General features: G+C 41.7%; 1 protein-coding gene across 25 annotated transcripts in view; it reads left to right on the forward strand.

Moving 5' to 3' along the window:
* The first annotated feature begins 8,500 nt into the window (after positions 1-8,500).
* ARPP21 (cAMP regulated phosphoprotein 21) overlaps positions 8,501-14,112 on the forward strand; it is a 165,194-nt gene continuing 159,582 nt past the window's right edge. For 11 of the 25 annotated variants that reach the window (XM_036869121.1, XM_036869120.1, XM_036869122.1 and 8 more), the window contains exon 1: positions 9,108-9,870. The gene's annotated coding sequence lies outside the window, so the exon portion shown is untranslated. Of the gene's footprint in view, positions 8,604-9,097; positions 9,871-14,112 lie in introns of those variants that run through there. The other 14 variants (XM_036869111.1, XM_036869130.1, XM_036869116.1 and 11 more) reach the window with 8 other exon arrangements.

A 14,112-nucleotide genomic window follows, 5' to 3' on the forward strand; every position in this document is an offset into this window, starting at 1 on the left:
AGTCCTGGAGAAGGGTTTTCCCCCAACACCTGAGACCTGCAGTGGGATTAGTCATGGGAGTGGAGTTAAGAGTTATGACTTACGCTCTACCATGCAAAGTCCTTCATCCCAGTGTCATTGGGGCACATGTATTCCTTAATAAGTATGTGTGTGTGTGTGTGTGTGTGTGTGTGTGTGTGTGTGTGTGTGTGTTCTTATAAAATCCTGGGCTCTTGAACACCCAGGACCCAGAGTAGACATCCCTCATACCCAGGTGTAAAATGAATAAATTAGACCTTAGATATATTTCTTTCTGACTATCTCTGCTCTGACAATTCCCCAGTTCCCTTTGTAGGCCCCCTTTAGTCCATGTGACTAGTCCTGGGCAATGGACTGAGCAGAACTGGGTACTGTGTGTCATATCTGTGCCATTTCAGAGCCGGTATGACCTCCTTCAACTGTCTCCAATCATATCTACTGTGGAGATGGCAGCACAAGACTGTAGGGCCTCCATTTTTGACCAAGTGGCAAAGAGCCCGGCACCAACCCACATTAGATATGTAGCAAAAGCAAAAAAATAAACGTCTGTTAGGACAAAAACAGAAGGATTTTGGAGGTTTATTCCTTCCATCAAACCATAGCCTGGCATAATATGAATAATATCAGTTCCATACTTTAAAAGAGCTTTCCACATTCTAAAGTAGTTTGTGCTTTTTAAATTTATATTTAAATATTTAATCAAACTGGAATTTTATTTTAGTGTAACATATACCGTACATATTTAAGGTTTTATTCCAAAAAACCTGTCCAGACAAAATTTATTACCTAATCAATGATTTCCCCAGTAATTTCCAATAAAATTTTTATCATCCACCAAATCAGGGGTCATAAACTATGTTCTGCAAGCCAAATCTGCCTGTTTTTTAAAAAATAAATAAAGTTTTATTAGAACCCAGTTGTGCCCATTTGTTTACATGTTGCTGTGGCTGCTTTCATACTATGGCCCAATTGAGTAGCTGTGACCAAGACCGTATTCAACTGAAAGACAAAAAGTAAAGTGCAAAGATATAGCCAGGATAATCATTAAAAAGAAGAATTCTCAACAAAAAATAGAGATAAATATGTGAGGTATTGGATATGTTACCTAGATGATGAGAATCCTTTCACCATGTGTACGTATATCAAATCACCACCATGTACACTTTGAATGTCTTACAATTTTGTTTGTCAATTATACCTCAATAAAAGCTGGGGGGGAAAAGAAAAAGAAGAATGGGATCTTGCCTAGAACACATCAAGCCTTAGTATAACCCATCAGTAATTAGAACAGTGTGATACTGGTTAGATGAAAACTTAGTGCTATCACCTCATTTTGGAAATTTAAAAATAAAAATGATGCTTTAAGGCAGAAATGACTTATTGAAATCACATAGTTGATTTCATGGCTGATTCAGGACCAAACTCCTGGCCTCCTGCAACCCACTGTTGGTCTCTGTTTACGTCAGTACACGTTACTTTCTCACAGACCGACGAGCTTTATAAAGCAGGGAATCTAGGTTGTACTGTGGTAACAAAAAATCTGCAAAAGTCAGTGGCCTAAAACAATTTTTTTTTTCTTGCTTAGTTTGTCTGACATGGGTCACTGTTGAAGTCTGTTCCACACAGTCACTCAGGGACCCAGTTTGATGCAGGCTATCACCATGGAGCTGGACTATCTGGGCATCTGACCTCCTCTGTGGTTGTGTGGGGGCCAAGGAGAACCCAGAGGATTTTGCAGAGGCTTCTTACTGCCTCGGCCCAGAAGTGATATATACAGCTCTGTTCACTTATTGTTGGTGAGAATTTGTCACATGGCCAAGCCTGTCTGCCAAAAGGCTGGAGCGTGTGCTGTCCTCTAAAGGAAAGAAGAAGTGGGTGTGGTGAGCCCTGGGTTACAATTGCATGTGATGAAGGGGAAGTAACTGAATTGTTAGACTGGTGATTTCTTTCTTTCTTTTTTTAATATGATTGGAGTATAGTTGATTTACAATGTTGTGTTAGTTTCAGGCGTACAGCAAAGTGATTCAGTTATACATACACATATATTCATTCTTTTTCAGATTCTTTTCTCATATAGGTTGTCACAGAATGTTGAGAAGAGTTCCCTGTGCTATATGGTAGGTCCTTGTTTGTTATCTATCTTATATATAGTAGTGTGTGTATGTTCATCCCAAGCTCCTGATTTATCCCCCCTGCCATCATTTCCCCTTTGGTAACTATAAGTTTGTTTTTGATATTTGTAAGTCTGTTTCTGTTCTGTAAATAAGTTCATTTGTGTCCTTTTTAAAATTAGACTCTGCATATGAGTAATATCATGTTATATTTGTCTTTCTCTGTCTGACTTACTTCACTCAGTATGATCATCTCTAGGTCCATCCATGTTGCTGCAAATGGCATTATTTCATTCTTTTTTATGAATGAGTGATATTCCATTGCATATGTGTACCACATCTTCTTTATGCATTCATCTGTCAATGGACATTTAGATATGCTTCCATATCTTGGCTATTGTAAATAGTGCTGCAATGAATATTGGGGTGCATGTATATTTTCTAATTATGGTTTTCTCCAGATATATGCCCAGGAGTAGGATTGCTGGATCATATGGTAGTTCAATTTTTAGTTTTTTAAGGAACTTCCATACTGTTCTCCATAGTGGCTGTACCAATTTACATTCCCACCAGCAGTGTAGGAGGGTTCCCTTTTCTCCACACTCTCTCCAGCATTTATTGTTTGTAGACATTTTGAAGATGGCCATTCTGACCAGTGTGATGTAATACCTCATTGTGGTTTTGATTTGCATTTTTCTGATAATTAGTGATGTTGAGCATCTTTTCATGTGGTTTTTGGTCATCTGTATCAGACCAGTGATTTATCTGATTGTTTCTCTCCCACAGAAGCTTCCAGTTTTTTAACATATTCCTGACTCTCTGTGTCTGTACCCTCATCCTGAGAGTTGAAGGATAAATATATGTCAAATCAGTGATTTTTGGCTCTGTGTGCTTAAAATGGTTAAAACGATAAGCAAAAGAAAGAGGATGAAAACAATGGTTTGGAGGCTTGCTCATGGCTCCTAGGGATCTGCTTTATTTCTGGAGTGAAGGAGGGCAGAGTCCACCAAATCATCCGCAAATTCTTGGCCTGAACGAGTTCACTCAGCTTCCTCAAATATTTACCATTTTTTAATAGAAAAAAAAGTGTTTGGTGTTTGTGTTAAGGGAAAAGCTTGAAGCAAAAGATAATTAGTAAATTCACAGAATTTTTATTTACTTCTCTTCCCAAAATGAAAATTTTGCCTTATGACAATTCAATTAAAAATACACACATAACAACATTTCGTAGGTTTTTAATGGTATATTTATTTTTTTATTCTATGTAATTTATACCAGGAGGCAAAGGTCAACCAGCTCTTTAATAAAGATTAGTAATCAAAACAAAAGATATTCTGAAGCTGATGTAGCATCTTTAAATCTAGTATTATGCCAAAATGTAAAATAAAGGCATGTTTGATAGGCAATTCCGATTTAAAGATTTACACTAAAGGGATAATCCTCCAGTTTGGAAACCACACCCTCCAGTAGCCTTCACGTTTGTGTAATACCCATGTTTTGTATTTAATACACCACTCTGCTGTCATTAATATATTGATATAGTCAATGTCATGGAGATAATGCCCATGACTTATTCTAAAGAAGAGAACATGGAGCTCATTATAAAGTGACATGCATTTTGCAATCCATTTATGCAAAATATACCTATATATTTATGGATATATATGCACAGAAATTGGCTAAGCATAAAAGTGATGGCTGTTGAGGTGGTGGTATTTTGGGAGATTTTATTTTGTTCCTTTTTCATTTTGATTTCCACCCTCATTTTGTTTTTCACGATAAATCTCTATAGATTTTGCAAACGTGCATTTATTTTCAAAATTAAAAAAATTATTTGGAGAGTAGCTTTGGAGAACAAATTGACGTTCATGTAGAATTATAAATCTGCACATTGTTCTTTAGATGCTGGATATTAGCCTACAACTGGGTTTCCAGTAAGGTCATAGTACTCTTTTGAAATAGTAACACTGTGAATATATTTTACCTTTTAAACACACACACACACACACCATTTTAAGTTATGAAGAACAGTTAAAAATGCAAATGTGCTATAGTTCATTAGAGATGGATGGTAGCTGTTTTATTCTAGTGGCTAATTCATAGACCTTTTAACATTATCTCATTGTGGAGAAGCCAGATATATTATTCCAGTTCTGAATAACTTGGTAACCTTTTTTGTCTCCCTTTGTGTGAGAAAGGGAGCAGTGTCCATGATGGAAGAAAATGCTGTATCTCAGGGCCAGGAATGTAAAACTAGAGACAGGATTACACAGCGCTTTGGCAAATGCTAGATTATGCTCTGTATCATTCCTTGCATTGCAGGGAGAAACGTTTTCCTCTCTCCTTCCCAAATATGCCCCTGATGCTTCTGCTTCATTTCTGCTTTCAATTCTGGGCTCCATTTTTAAAAATCAAAAACATCTTTCGTGGGGTCCGTGGGAAGTTGAGAATCCTTCATGCTGAAGGAGGTCCTAGAGGGCAGAGCTAACCCTAGGCAGATAGAGAGGCCCCTGGACATCTTGCCTGAGCACACGCCTGCTCTGCAGTCAGATTCCCTGCATCTGAGCGCCCTGCTGCCTGGAGCACAGGCCTCGGCTACGCAGAAGTCACGGGTCCCTCAGGGCAGTGGATGCAGAGAAGGAAGATGCACAGTGCTCAGGGGGACCAGGGGCCCAAACCCCCAAATACTAAGGTTGTGTCTAAATGCTGGTATTTCTTTCCCGAGAGATGCTAAAAAGAAATACGCAGTTTTGTCAACAGCCTTTCTTGTCTTTTGATGCTCAGATGACAGGTTTCCTAAACCTCTCTTCAGCTTTTTCTTCTCATTGTCCCTCCTCTGATTAGATGCATCTCCTTGAAAATACTACACGCATTCCTTTTTGAGGAAATTTCTGGGTTTGCCCTCCCAGCAAAGCATCACCGTGTGCGTGTGCTGGCCAGTGTTCATTTCTGGTCTGCCTGTGAGAACATAAAGGGTTCATGGAGATCGTTTTCTTGTACTGCACACAGCAGACTCCAGAGGGATCTGTGCCATCAGAACATTTGGTTTCTAGTCTCCCAAGTCCTCTTTGTTTTTGATCGTGACATTTCTTCATGCTCAGATGCATACGTGATGTAACATTCTTTGTTGATGTTCTGAAATGTGTTTTAGAGTTATTTTGGCTTAGCACGAATTAAGAATGGGGAACTAAACTTTTCTGATTAAAATGTTACTCTTCCCCCCCTCCTCCTTCTTGTTCCCCTGCCTTTCTGTACCAGGCATATCTGTATGGCTTTAAACCCAAGACTCGTATTTAATAGACCCTAGACTGTTATGTTGGAAATAGGGCAAATGAGAAGTCTCTCTGGGGGGTTTGTGAGCCTTTGTTGTGATGGGGGAGAATGCCCTAAAGGGGAGTTCCTAGCAGCCTAATTGTTGAGAAATGATGGAAGTTCAACAGCATGGAAATTTACTTCTCGCTTCAGCTGAAAAGGTGCTTATAAAGGTAGCTGGGCTATTTTAGCAATTTGCCTTATTTTGAAAATCCAATTTGAAAGCTTCATTAAAGGGCACTAATTTAGTGTCTTAAGGGAATATGTGTAAAGGAGCTTATCAACAATCTTAGATGTTTGCCAGTATGTAGGTGAGCTCAACTCCCCAAGCTGGCGTTTCCTGGTTACCTGTATGCCCTTTCATTTCAAACACAATACCAAATAAATTCAAGAGCATCCAGACCAAGAGACTAACAGCACAGCTTCTGCTTGCCGCACGACAGGCCAATAAATCGGGAGATGAGTTCTTGGGGCAAGGAATAGTGACTTTATTCGGAAAGCCAGCAGACTGAGAAGATGGCAGACTAATGTCCTAGAGAACCATCTTACCCCAGTCGGAATTCAGGCTTCTTTTATAGTAAAAAGGGGAGGAGGTGTGGTTGGTTGTTACAAACTTCTTGGGGCAGGAATCCTCTGTTCTTGCAGCTGTCCACCTAGGTCAGGCCAGGATGCTCCTGTAAACTTCCAACAAGACAAATTGTTGGTCTCTGTTCTGCAACTTTTTACCTCTATATGAATGGGAGAGTGTTACACTCTTATTAAAGGTCAGAGCCTTGAAAATAGGCTATCATGTGTATTCCAGGCTATAGGCAATATTCTTAACTCAAAGCAAAAGTGATAGAATACAAAGGTTAAAGTAAAAGAAACAGATCTAATATGGAGTCAGATTTGTTCTTCCCTGTTGCACTTCCTTTTTCCCCCATTACCACCGCTGCCCACCCCTAAAGGTAGGATGCTTTCAGTGCAGAAACACCTCTGCATCGGCTTCAGCATCATAGATGTCATCCAGAAGTCCAATAAGGTAGACAGCAGTTTTAGTGAGTTTAGTGGTAGTTAATGTACAACAGGCCAAGGGCCTTAAGGAATGGTAACTGATTGTTTAAGGAAATACAAACACCTTCCAAATGCCTAGAAGAGTCACGTACTGCTCACTGCCTGCCTAATATTCCCAGAAGTATATTTCAGGCCCACATTGGGATGCAAAAGTTAAAATTGGATAGCTGAATTCTAACTACCTGCATGGCCTCAAATAAACTTGAACCTTCTCTAGTCCCTAATTTGTTGACTACATATGAGAAAAGGTAGAAAAATTTAGCTGAATTAAATGAATATTATTCTTCTTTGTCACACTTTCCTTTCTAAATAAAGGTTAAACTCTATGAGAAATTGCATTAAGTTTCATCATCAAGCTTGTCTATACACTGATAAGATATTGAAACATTCTTTTTCTTTTCCATAATCACCGAAGTATGTACTAAGAGTGCTGTTTGAATTCCCCTTCCCCCAATCAATGGTTATAATTTCTAATCCAGTTTATAGAATCGAGTTCCTGTGTGTGTGTGTGTGTGTGTGTGTGTGTGTGTGTGTGTATTTCCAGAGTGAAGTTCGATCTAGAAGACTTTGTGTTAAGAACAAGCTCTTCAGGTTTCCTCTTAGTAGATTACCCATTCACCCATTCAGGAGCTGCTTAGGTGTAGTTCTGTCCAAAAAGAAAATCAAGTACACTGACCCTCCTTCCATGCAGTCCCAATCGTGTGAGTTTAAGACACAGCACAACTTGTCACAACAATTTCCCCCAAGGAAAGTAGATTTTTTAGAACATGACTTGAGATGAAGGGAAGAGAATTAGAAATACTTTTGATGAATTTTTCCTTGAATTCCATATGGCTGGAAGGAGGGGAGAAATGCCTGTCAAAATGTTTTTGGAGAGGACTAAGTCGAAGTCTCAAAAAATAGATCAACAGAAGGGTCTTGAATTCTTTAGGCTTCATTTGCTGAAACCTCATACAACAGATTTATTCTTATTCCAGCACGGCTGATTCCCAAGGGAGGCAATTTCCAATATTTGGGAAATATCTATTCATCAAAGACCAGTACAACCTTATCCTAATTCTTTCCATAGCATTTGCTAGAACCACACATACCATCTGTTTGATATTTTAATCAATCTCTTAGCATATATGAACATGGCTACTGCTGTTGAAATTACATTTCTATAAAAAGTGGAAGGCGCCTCCCTTAATAAATCTGTTTATGATGTCTGTTATCGGGAATGGGTGTCAATAAGTGGAACTAAAAGGACATTTATTGACGTGTATTACTAGTTATTTGTTGTCTCTTCATGGGGTTACTAATTGCAGCTGCTAAAAGTTGATTTTCTCCTCTCCAATTTATTGTGGGATGGGGCATTCATTGCGCCAGATCCATAGTTATTCAGTGCCTACATTTCAGAAGCTGAATTGCTGGATACTGTCAGAAAATGAGCTTTGGCAATTCCATGCAGGCGTGTACAAGTATAATTTTGCTTCCCGTTAATAACAGCCTAGCAAGGAAGCTCAGAATCAAATGCCTTGCTCTCAGCTGGGGGCAGAACGCCAGAATGATCTATCTTGGCTGGTGACCTATAATGTTGGAAAAGTAGGCTCCACATTCACTCAGGAGGGGTGGGCGGTATTCCGGAAATGTATTCCCATTCCTCCACTATTCCTTTTTTTTTTTTTTTTTCCCCTTTTGGTAGTGTGTGCCTTGAAACAATGGGAAAAAATGAATTACAGATAATAAAAATAGCACATCTCCAGAACAAACGGGAAATGCAGCGCTTTTATTTCTTGGGTTGTCAACTCGGCGCCCTGCCCCACGCCCTAGCCTGCCGGGGTTTCTGGGGCACCTCTGCGATTCTCAGTCAGCGCCCGAGTGGGCAACGGGCTGGGCAGGCGACCACGGCGAATCCACTTGGCGTCGCACGCCGGGACTTGGGGTCCTGCTCGGAGCCGCGAAATCTCTGAGAGCTCTGAGGCTACGGCTCGATTGGGGTGGAGTGAAGTGTTATTGTTGTGGGATATTCTCTGCAGAGTTGGCCTGGAGAGTGAGCCCCGGAGGAAGGGAGTGGGCAAGGCTTGGCCAAGTGTCCGCCAAGTCGGAGTCGGGAGGCGCCCGGGAGAGGTACGCGGGGGGTCTCGGCCCGGGGCGGGGAGCGGGAAGGCAGGGTGGAGGGGAAGGGGGCAGCGTGCCAGTGTTCTCTCTGATGAATGATGCTCACGCCCTGTGCGTGGCTCACGCGCTTTGTCTCTAGCCCGGGGCCAGGCGGAGGAGAACGGCTGGGGGGACGGATGGCACCACGCGCTCCGAGCGCACCGGGCAGGTGCCCGAGCTCCAGCTCGGCCAACTCCGGCCGCGCCCCGTGGCCGAGGCCCGGCCCCCGCAGGCGCCCGGCCGCGGCCATCTCCCGGGCGTGGCGGGTCGGGGACTGGAGTCTGCCAGCCGAGCAGCTGCCACGCCACATGCCACCCGCGCGCTGCCGCCAGCCCAGGCGGGGACCGGACGCTGCCGGGGCTACGGGGAGGAGCCGGGCGTGTGGGAGGGCAGGGGCGCGCGGAGGCGGGGAGAGGGGCGCTCGGGACCCAGGGACTAGCCGAGCCGGCTGGCTCGGGGGAGGGGGGCGGCGGGGAGACTGAGAGTGACAGAGCGACGGACAGGTGGGAGCAGTTAGACAGCTGGAGACTCGGAGACCGGCACGCAGAGAGAGGGAGGGAGAGTCAGGGGAAGGAGAGAGAGAGGAGGGAGAGGGAGAAGCAGCCTCGTGCTCCCTTCCTCCAGACGCCCTCTCCCCTGTCCGAGGGAAGCGGCTGGGGCATCGAGTGACAGAGCGACAGAGATGCGGGCTCAGAAGACGGGGAGAGGGACCCTGCCTCGCTAGTGGGACCGAGATTCGCGGAGGGACAGACGGACGCGAGGGGCAGCTCGGAGAGCTGCGCGCGGGACGGCGAGAAGCCCGCGGTGGGCTGCCAGGCTAAGCGACAGACGGCCAGACAGACAGACGTGCCCGGGGACGGACCGGCAGACAGGAGGCGGGGGCACGCTCGCTCTCCGCAGGCAGCAGGGCGGAGAAGGCGGCGGCGGCGCCCCCTGAGCGCATCCGGAGCAGCGACGAGCAGCAGGGGCCGCGGGGTCGCCGGCTGAAGCCACCGCCGTCGCCGCAGCCCTGGTCGCCGCAGCCCTGCCAGGAGCCCCGCCGACGCCGCAGAAGGCTCCTTTTACTAGCAGTTAAATAAACCCACCAATAATAACAATAATACTAATAACCCAAGCCAAACCAAACAAATACAGCCAAATCGATCCGTGAGAAACAGTAATATTAATAAAAGCCAAAAACTAAATCAGATCAATCAAGGCACCGAGACGCTGGGGGGATATCCACTGTTCGGTCAAGGTAATATAATTAAGGTCTTCAGACGTGAACGTTGCACGCCTTTTGTGATTTCTTTTTTCTCTTTCTTTCTGCCTTATATCTGTGCTTTTCTTTCGAATTGTTTCTAGTCTGTATTTCTCCTTCCTGTTTGTAGAAAGCTGTTGTTTTATATGTATTGTGTATTTATGTTTTGTCAGAGGAGGGGTAGATTTCCCCTCCCCAGAATGAGGCCAAAATGAAAAGCTGGGAGAGAATTGAAAAGGGCAGGTCTCTTCATCAGAGAAGTCTCCAGTGATTTATGCAGGTTTCTCAGTAGAAAGTTTGGAGTGTTTTTATTTCATTTGGAAGAGAGCTGTGCAAGGGGCAGAAAGTTGTCATCTGTTTGTTGTCCTCAGGGGACTTGAGGTCCCAAGGGGTTTAGGGGGAAGAGATGTTCAGTTTTATTTTTACATGGTTGAATTCTGTGTTTCATTGCAGACTCCAAATTTAACAGTCTTCTGTCGGAGGTTGTAGATATGCTGGTAGAACTGAGTTGACTGAGACAGGTGTTTAGAAAGTTTCCCAGGAAGAGAAATTGACTCACTGGATTTTTATGCATAGAAATCAGGCTGGAGTAGATGTGGTTGCTGTCAGCTGCTTGGGTTCAGTATTCCGAAGATACAGGATAAGGACAGAGTCCAAGCCTGAAAGGAAAGACAAAGAAGGAATTGAAAGTTAGAGGGATGGGAAGCTAGTAAGTACGATGGAAGGCTGGTAGGAATCACTTTCACGGTAATGTGTTTAGAGTGCAGATATCCATTTTAATTTCTGAATTTTTTTTAAGTTTGTTGGTATGACACTTCAGCCTCCCCAGACACAAATGACGATCCCCAGAGTTGGAGTGAATCTGGACAAGATTTCACTCAAATGCTGAGTAAATCCAGATGATCCCCACCTCTTTCTCATCCACTTTGGTGATCAAAATGACTATGATTGTTTTTAGAAAACAGAGAAATTGAAATGACAGGAAATCATTTTTCATTTGGTAAAAGTTAGGAAACCTTTGACACTTTAAAATAAATGCACCTACTGCTTTGATTCATGTCACCACAGGGTTTGCATGTCTTCATAAGATTTTAATGTCATTTTCGCAGAGGGCAGTTATTTGGAAGCCTAGAGCTCTAGCTATGTAGCCGAGTAGTCTACTGTCTTGGCAGTAATTGCTTCTGCTGCCTCCTAATGTGGATCGCATAGGAGAAATTAAGTATGTACTCTTCCCAGGTTTATATGGATTTTTAAGGTATGTATTTGTGTTCGATCCTATATTTCCTTTCTTATCACATTCTTATACTTCTTTTTGTCACTTCAACTAACAGAATGTTTTTCAATTTTCCGGAGAGGGAGTTTAGAATACTCTTTAAGGAATACACTTCCTCCTCACAAAAGATACAAAAGGCTAACCTATTTCTACCCTTGCTTATTAATACTATTACTTGGTTTAAAGTAACTTGGTTTAAATGCAATTTTAAGACATTTAGACTGCTATGCAGAGATGTCTTAATTTCCCCTCACTGGACGTGATTGATGTTGTTCAATAAATCATATATCTAAGTTGCTGTGGATGAATGAATGTTCAACAGAGTATTTGTTTTGGTGAGATATTTAAAGAAACTTATGCAGCTCCAGAAATGGTCCTTTAGCTTCTCAGTGACTTAATTTCACTATACCCTGATTTCTCTTTTACAATATTCAGCTCAGACTGAGACAGGTTTGTGTGCTCTATTAGATTTGCAAATTGCTGATCTCCCAGTGACTTTCCCTCTTAGATACCAGCTGAGTGTGGTTACCTTGAGAACTGTGGCATTAGCCCATTAGAGCATGCTCCACTGGGGAGTTCTGTGCAGTCTATTTTTAATGCTATTTAATGAAGGAGCAAGCACCTCACTCAGCGATACAAGGAGCAGGATGGAAGACAGAGCTGGGCATGGTTATGGATACTGGAGAGGGATCTTTGGAAAGGTACAGACTGGCTACTGGGTATGGTAATTTTCATTAGTCCTAATATATCACACTAACAGAAATCAATTGATTTTAGTGGGCGAATTACACATGAATAGTTTGATATGTGTTTTCATCAACCTCTTTAGTAATTCTTAGAAAGAAGACTCAATAATTTGAGTGCCTTAAAACTTCAGGGAGATAGTAACCAGGGAGTTGCTGCATATATACTATTTTTAATTCAAGCTGTCAGGTGCTTAGGTGGTAAGAAGTGCAGAAATAATTTCAGATTCCTAAAATATTGTACTAGGGAAGGGTTCGGAGCTTGTAAACTGTTCCAGGCGTAAAATAACTAACATCCTTCTAAGATATGCTGATGACTTGAAGCTCTGCCTTGTGATTTTGTTTTTCATTTTCTTTTATAAACTTGGAGTCTAGGTCAAGTATTGTGACAATGAAGTGAAATAGGAAGTTTTGGTTGAACTTGTTAGAATATTTGAGTTGTTTTCTCTCCTTACTCTGAGATAAGCACAATAGATTATGTTACCAAAGGTTAAATATTTTAAAAATGTAGATAGCAGAGGCAGCACTGGTAATTTTTGGAATCTTATAATGAGGGGGGAACATATCTTTATATTATAGTGTGTAAAACATGCAAAGCCATCTGTCTGCAACGTTTGCATATATGCAGAACACCTGTCTTGAGGTAGAAAGTGAGAATGTTCAATCAGAAAGGTCTCTGCTGTTCATTTTCGTATTAACAACTTACTGCAGTCGGGTTACTTCTTTCTACAGAGTAAAGCTAACTAGAAAAATGCCTAAGCAGTTTCAAAAGTAATAAACATAAGAGAAAGTGAGAAGTTTGTATTAGGTGGGGAAGTGAGTCATATAATTATTGTTAAATGAAGCTGTTAGAACAATGTACAGAGTTGTCCTGGATCTTGTCAATTTTTACAAGAAATAATCCAAAAAAAAAAAAAAAGGGAAATACATTGCAAAGAGTTACTGTAATTTGCTGTTGTTGCTTCTGTTTTCCACCTTGTACTTTTAGAGGGAGAAAGTAATCTAATCGACTGTAATATTTCCCTTAGTGGTCAGGCTATTTGGACCACCGTGCTGCTACCTTTCTCAAGATTCTCAAGGCAGTGGGCATTCTCATCTGAATTCAATGTGTATTTTGTCTGTGGACAAGATAATGATAAGCTACATGAGTAGAGTGTAGAATGAGTCAGCCACTGAAGACACAGTATACCATGTAGCCAGAAGTGGAAAGGATTGAAAATTCTCATTAGTATGGGGAGACAGTTTTAAGTCCATAAGGTTGGAAATTGCAAATGAACCATTTGTATACACGTTAGTTTAATTCAGATCTGCTTTGTGACAAGGTTAGGAAAGAATCTGGGGCTTAAAGGTGAGGTCGACACCGCGAGCCATCTCTTCAAATGGTAAGTACTGGCATCGTCCTAACTGGTACCACACAGTGGTAGCCTGTTGAGAAATTTGTGAATCTCTAACCAGAATAGGAATTGGTTTCCTTAAAAATGCCTTATGTCACCTGGAAAGTTCTGAACATATTTTAAGTCAGTGATGATTAACTTATAAAATACATGCTTCCTCTCTTTGGACAAAGGATCTTTATTTTTTAGGAAATTGATGGTTCCAGAGGCTTTACATTTCTGCTGACTTTGCTTTCTTTTATTTTTCATTCTAACATTTAAAGTTAAATATGATAAATGATTTCAAGCAGTGATAGAAGTCAATGCTAAAGGGCTGTTGAAGGTATAAGCAGAACATTAGCAAGATGTGTCTGTGACTGGATTTGTTTTTCTCAGGTGGTCTTTGCTTCTGAGGGTCAGTTTCCTTTAAGGTGTATTTATGCCAAGTGCTAATAAAGTGATTTTTTTCAGTGCCTCAGAGTCTTACAATTTAAATTAATTTTGCTCGTCTTGGATTAAACTCAGCCCTGGATGTTCAAAGTATTTATTACTTCTATTTACATCACAACGGTTTCATTTCTATGAGGATGAGATGGGAACTGATACAAAGTATTTAAATTGCGTACATTAATATCATATGCTTGATAAAAAAATAAAGTGCTTGGGACAGAGTATCAGGTTTATTCAGCAGTTTTTAATGTTTGGCAGCAGTGTTATCTTGTGGTTTCAGAATTCTCTGTAGTCTGGTGATATTTTCCTAAGTTATATTACTGGGACATATCTGTGCCCCGGGAAATAGCTATGCAGGTAAACCAAAAAGCGAATTGAAATAATTACATTGAGACAGTTG

Source organism: Balaenoptera musculus, chromosome 11, assembly GCF_009873245.2.
Source record: "Balaenoptera musculus isolate JJ_BM4_2016_0621 chromosome 11, mBalMus1.pri.v3, whole genome shotgun sequence".
NCBI lineage: Eukaryota > Metazoa > Chordata > Mammalia > Artiodactyla > Balaenopteridae > Balaenoptera > Balaenoptera musculus.